General features: G+C 32.5%; 1 non-coding gene across 1 annotated transcript; it reads right to left on the reverse strand.

Moving 5' to 3' along the window:
* Nucleotides 1-274: 274 nt before the first annotated feature.
* On the reverse strand, nucleotides 275-345 carry TRNAG-GCC (transfer RNA glycine (anticodon GCC)). The gene has a single exon. It is a non-coding gene; the product is annotated as a tRNA-Gly (tRNA).
* Between the last annotated feature and the right edge of the window lie 5,655 nt (nucleotides 346-6,000).

The following is a 6,000-nucleotide window of genomic DNA, read 5'->3' on the forward strand; positions in this document are numbered from 1 at the left end:
ATTCAAATGAATGGCAGAACAATAGCCATGCCAATAAGAAGAAGAAGTGGTATGAATTGATCTGTAATAAAGGGAGGCCAACAGCTTGCTGATTGGTTTTTTTTCAAAAGAGAGGTATCACTCTATATGAAGACTCTGTTGACCATTTATTTTTCCAAGTGTGGTTTTGATCAAGAACTATGTGTTTGGATCTTTGAAAGCCATTTAGTTAAAAGGAAAAAAATTTATAAAATATGTTGCAAGCGAGCAATGTTTTTAGGCCCAAAAGAGTATATGCACCAGCCGGGAATCGAACCCGGGTCTGTACCGTGGCAGGGTACTATTCTACCACTAGACCACTGGTGCTTGTGATCCCTTGATCATTATGAATTTATGATCTTTATCAAGCTTTCCTGCAAAACCAAACAAAATAAAAATTGCTTATTCTATGTCCATTCCATATGAAGACAGTATTGAAGATATAAATATATATCACACGTGTATATGCAAAGAGAGAGATATGGTATGACAATAGATACAACAAGATCAGCTAACTTGAGTTGGGTTCTAAGTTAATTTGGGTCCAAGCTAACACATATGTTTCAGGAACATATTATTTATATGTATGTATGCGAGGGAGATGGAGATATTGGATCCCCCTATTGAACACCAGGTATATACATATTTATGTGTGGAGTGTAATATTTAACATTATACATGTGTCAATGTTTAATTCGGCCACGTTAGCTATCAGCAAGAACTTCCTCCTAGTAGCAGGAGCCCGGATGCAAGTACGGTCCTTAACCCAAAATAAAAAAAAATAAAAAAAAATAAGGGAGAACTCAAATAACTACATCATTAATTTTAAGGAGAAAAAAAAAAAGAAGAAGAAGAAGAAGAAGAAGAGAAAACTGCGAAGGTGAACTTGCTTAATAAATAACTGTTGAAGGACTTTCATATATATATATATATATATATATATATTTCTAAATTTGGACTTATGCATTGAAATCTACACAAGCACACACCCACAAAAATATTGGGCCGAGCCTTAGTTAGGATTTACAAAAGGCAGGCCTATGCCAATTCTAAAGGCCCAGGCCCAACAAAACCACATATTTAAGAGACTCTGACCGTTTTTTTTTTTTGTTAAAAGGGTAACTCTCTCTCTCTCTCTCTCTCTCTCTCTCTCTCACTACATCATATGTTTATCTCGAGTTAATGTAGTTTATATAATATGCCCATACTAAGGGATATATTAAGGGTCTTTTTTGGTATGCATTTAGTTTTTATGTTTTTGTCAGGTAAGCAATCAACAGTGAAAAAATACGTGTTTGGTAAAAAATATTTTGTCTGTAGTCATGAATAGTAAAAAATAATTTTTAAAAAAAAAAAAAAAAAAATTCTTAAATGACATTTTTAAACTAACCATTATATTTTTCAAAAATATTGTTTTATTTTTTTTACCAAACATGTTTTTGTTTTAAAAAATCTTACAACAAATGGATGTTACCAAACATGCATTCAATTACTGTTCAAATCATTATACAATAAAACACTTATTTTTGTTTCGAGTTAAAACAAAAAGTCAAAAACAAAACGCGAACCAAACCGGACTATAAACTCCAATGCAATACAGTCCCACAATCGGATGCATCCAACTAATTTTATGTCATCATGACATTAGGGATATTAATGACATTATATTAATACCCCATAAATATTACTAATTTATAAATATTAGTAATATTTAACAATACCTTTTATATTGACCCAAAATAGAGAGTTTGAAAATAAATTTAGTTTGCTTCTCCTTAAAATTTAAGAATTTTTCAACTTAAAGCTCTTTTAACTAAATTTTTAAAAGGTCAAATATTGTGAAACAAAAATTTAAGCTCATTATTATTATAGTCGTTATTGCTTATTTACATGTACAATATATGTAATATTAGAAGAGAGAGGGAAAAAAGAATTAAATCATTAATGTTCCCTCATGTTTAATAAAAATGGGTGAAGCATTTTTTGTCAAATATTTTTGTAAAATGGTGTTTAAAAAAATATATCTAGAATTATATAACAATTTTTATTGGCGAGTCGTAAGAATATTTGAATGAAATATAAACTAAAGTATTGTGAGACTGATAACAACAATAATATCATATATGTTAATATTTAATTTTTAATTGTCACTTGCTAAATGACAAATTTTATAACTATATGTATCTTGTTTAATAACTCAATTTCTGTCATTGGTCCAAGCCATATGGAGCTCTCATGTCCATGGTCACACCATGTTTCAAGTTACAACCAAACTTAAACACCTTAAACAAGCCCTCAAACTGGAATTCTCCAAAAATATCAGCACCATACAAGGAGAGGTCAAGTCAGCTAAAGATGAATTATCCAACTACCAATCTGCCCTTGATAAAGCTCCAAATAATCCTACCCTGGGAGTCCAAGAAAAACAGCTTATTCTCTACTACTCCGGTCTTAGGGAAGCTAAAGAAGCCACCTACAAGCAGAAATCCAGGGTGTTATGGCTAAAAGAGGGTGATTCTAACTCTTCCTTCTTTTATAAATCACTCTCTTTAAGATACAACTGGAACAAGGTGACTTCCATCCTCTCCCCAGCTAGCATCCTCCTTGACACTGAATTGGCAATCAAATAAGAAGTTGTCTCCCACTTCCAGAATCTTCTTGGCATGAACCTTCATCCATACCCAGGTATGTCCTCCCTCATTCCATTCTCACTATCCCAGCTACCATCCCACCTTGTCACTTCACTTTGCTCCATTCCAAGTGATGAGGAAATACAGCAATGTGTTTTCTCCCTCAATAGTGACAAGACACTTGAACCTGATGGTTACAATGCCTTTTTTTTTTAAGAAAACTTGGTCTGTTATTGGGAAGGATGTCACCTTAGCTATCAAAGAATTAATTTTTTGTCAATGGGAAACTACTTAAGGAAGTCAACTCAACATCCATATCATTGGTACCAAAAATTCCCAACCCATCATCCATGAATGACTTCAAGCCAATATCCTGCTGCTCCACCTTATACAAGTGTATATCAAAGTTTCTAGACAACAAAATTAAACCCATTCTCCCCCAAATAATAGACCCTAGCCAATCAGCATTCATTCAAGGCAGAGTTATTGATGATAACATCCTCATGGCCTAAGAACTTTTCACTGGTTACCAAAGACAAATGAACTCACCTAGATGTGCTCTCAAAGTTGACATAAGGAAAGCCTTTGATTCCGTCTCATGGGACTTCCTCTTTGATACCTTAAAACATTTTGGCTTCCCACCATTATTTATTTCATGGATCCAAGCTTGCATCACCACACCATCTTTCACCATTTCTCTTAATGGAGAATTCACTGGTTACTTCAAGAGTATTAAGGGCCTCAGGCAAGGGGACCCTTGTCACCATTTATGTTTGTCTTGGTATAATGCAAGTTTTTCCTTCAATTATTAGCAAGCTCACACAGGAAGGGCCCTTTAAATTCTATTAGAGGTGCAAAGAGCTTTCACTTACCCATCTTATCTTTGCAGATGACTTGTTGCTTTTTTCACATGGTAGCCTTCCCTAAATCAAAACACTCAAGCTTGCTCTAGATACATTTTCAGTGATAGCAGGCTTACATATCAACCAGTCCAAAAGTAACATCTTCTTCTCAAGGGTTAGCACTACTGTTGAGCAAAGCAAAATATCCTTCCTTTATTTTGAGAAATGAGAGCTACCTGTGAAGTATTTGGGTGTCCCTTTCATCACTTCTATGTTGAGAGCTACTGACTGCAGAACCTTAGTTGACAAGGTTACATCAAGAATAACTCATTGGACTAGCAGGTTCTTATCCTTTGCAGGGAGACTACAGCTTATTGGGGCTATTTTGTTTTCTACCCAAATGTATTGGAGTTCAAAATTTATCCTACCATCAGGCATCATCAATGAGCTAATGAGCATCTTTAATACCTTTCTGTGGTCTGGACCATCTCTTAAAAGAACTGGAACCAAAGTTGCTTGGAGGTTCTGTTGCCTCCCTAAAAGAGCTGGTGGTTTAAGGTTGCCAAACTTACATATCTGGGATAGGGTTGCTGTCATGAAGCACCTCTGGCATCTTGCTAGATCAAAGGACATGCTTTAGGTCTAATGGGTACACACCTATCTGCTCAAGGGAAATAATATTTGCACTATAACAAATTAGAGTTCTTGTCACAAGACACTTCGTGGCAAAAACCTTCAAATTTCGTGGCAAAAACCTTTTAGCCACGAGAAATAGCTCGTGGCTCAGTCGTGGGCGTAGCCCCGTCACAGATTGCCAATAATCACGACTAAAATTTTTCGTGCCAAAATATGAAACGTTTGCCACAAAATTTGAACTCGTGGTAAAATATCTCATATCGCCACAAGCTATTTCGTAACTAAATAACAATACTTTCGTGGCAATTAGCAATTTCGATATAGGAATTAATCGTGGCTAATTCAATACTTTTGCAATGAAAATATATATCGTGGCTAATTTAACCCTTTTTCCCACGGAATTTATTCATGGCTATAATTCTAATTGCCCACGAATATATGTCATGGCAAATATACAAAATAGGCCACGGATTTCATTTGTGGCTGTAATTCTAATTGCCCACAAATATATGTCGTGGCAAATATTCAAAATAGGCCACGGAGTTCATTCGTGGTTATAATTCTAATTGCCCACAAATATATGTCATGGCCACTACTTAAAATAGGCCACGGAGTTTATTCGTGGCTATAATTTTAATTGGCCACCAATATATGTTGTAGCAAATATCCAAAATACGCTACAAAATTTATTTGTGGAAAATATTCCCATTTTTTCAATATATTAATTTTTTTTAATTTATATATATATATATATATATATATATATATATATATATATATATATATATATATTCATAACATATTAATATGGCACTAATTATAATTTTTTAACCGATAAATTATTAACTTTATAAACAATATCAAAAATAAAATTTAATCACATCAAAATAATTATGCAAATAAATAAATACTTGATATTATATACCATACCAACCAAAAAGTATTGTTTACAACAAATACATTAAAGCCCATCGAGCAAAAAAAAAAAAAAAAAAAAAGAGTCTTAGCATCTGGATAAAAACAAGCTAGTATCCTTATCCGAGATCTTAGATAAAAATGAGGTATAGAATCCTAAACAAAGGATTCAAAGATCTGGACATAAACAAAAAGAGCTTGAATTCTTATAGCATGAGCCAATCCAACAATATGCAAAACCAACATTGAATAAATACAATCAGTGCCTATGTCAAAAAAAAATGAACCCAAAGCTAAGTTTTCAAAATATACTACATGAAAGAAAAAATATAAATAGAAAATAAAAACACCTATAGAAAAGATTTATCAACTCATTAAAGATAAGGAAAAGTATAAATAAAAAAAAAACATAATATTATTAAGATTTATCATTAACAAGTTAAGCTTTGAAAATTCAATATGTAAGAATATTTACTTTGTGAAACAAAACTAATCATATTACTTTTTATGTTATTCCTCACTATACTACAACAAAATTGATTATTAACATCGTGGCATTTCCAAAATACAAAGTCTAAGTGTTGTTAATTAGTTACCTTTTGTAAGATGCTCATTATTTTAGTCTACAACACTTTTAGACCCTTGTTAATGTTTTATTAAATTTTAGCGCTTAAACTTTCACTTTTCAATATTATATAACAGAAAGAATAAACTTTATTACATGTACTCTCCCATATCTTATGCAAAAATGAATTCTTGTAACATCGATCAATCGAGAATCTAGAAACTAATGATGTACAATTAGTACCTATGTCAATTAGAAAAATGAATCCAAAGATGAACTCTAAAAACAGTTCATCATAAAGAAAAAAGTTCCATTAAGAAGCACTAAAAATTGAATCTTCCATTTAAGCATATATGTGTGATCCCATTATAACACTAATATATTGTGTGTAGGA

The sequence above is a fragment of the Cornus florida genome, unplaced genomic scaffold (genome assembly GCF_030987335.1).
Source record: "Cornus florida cultivar Cherokee Brave unplaced genomic scaffold, ASM3098733v1 CherokeeBrave_3.0.0_Hap2_Chr09, whole genome shotgun sequence".
Taxonomy (NCBI): domain Eukaryota; kingdom Viridiplantae; phylum Streptophyta; class Magnoliopsida; order Cornales; family Cornaceae; genus Cornus; species Cornus florida.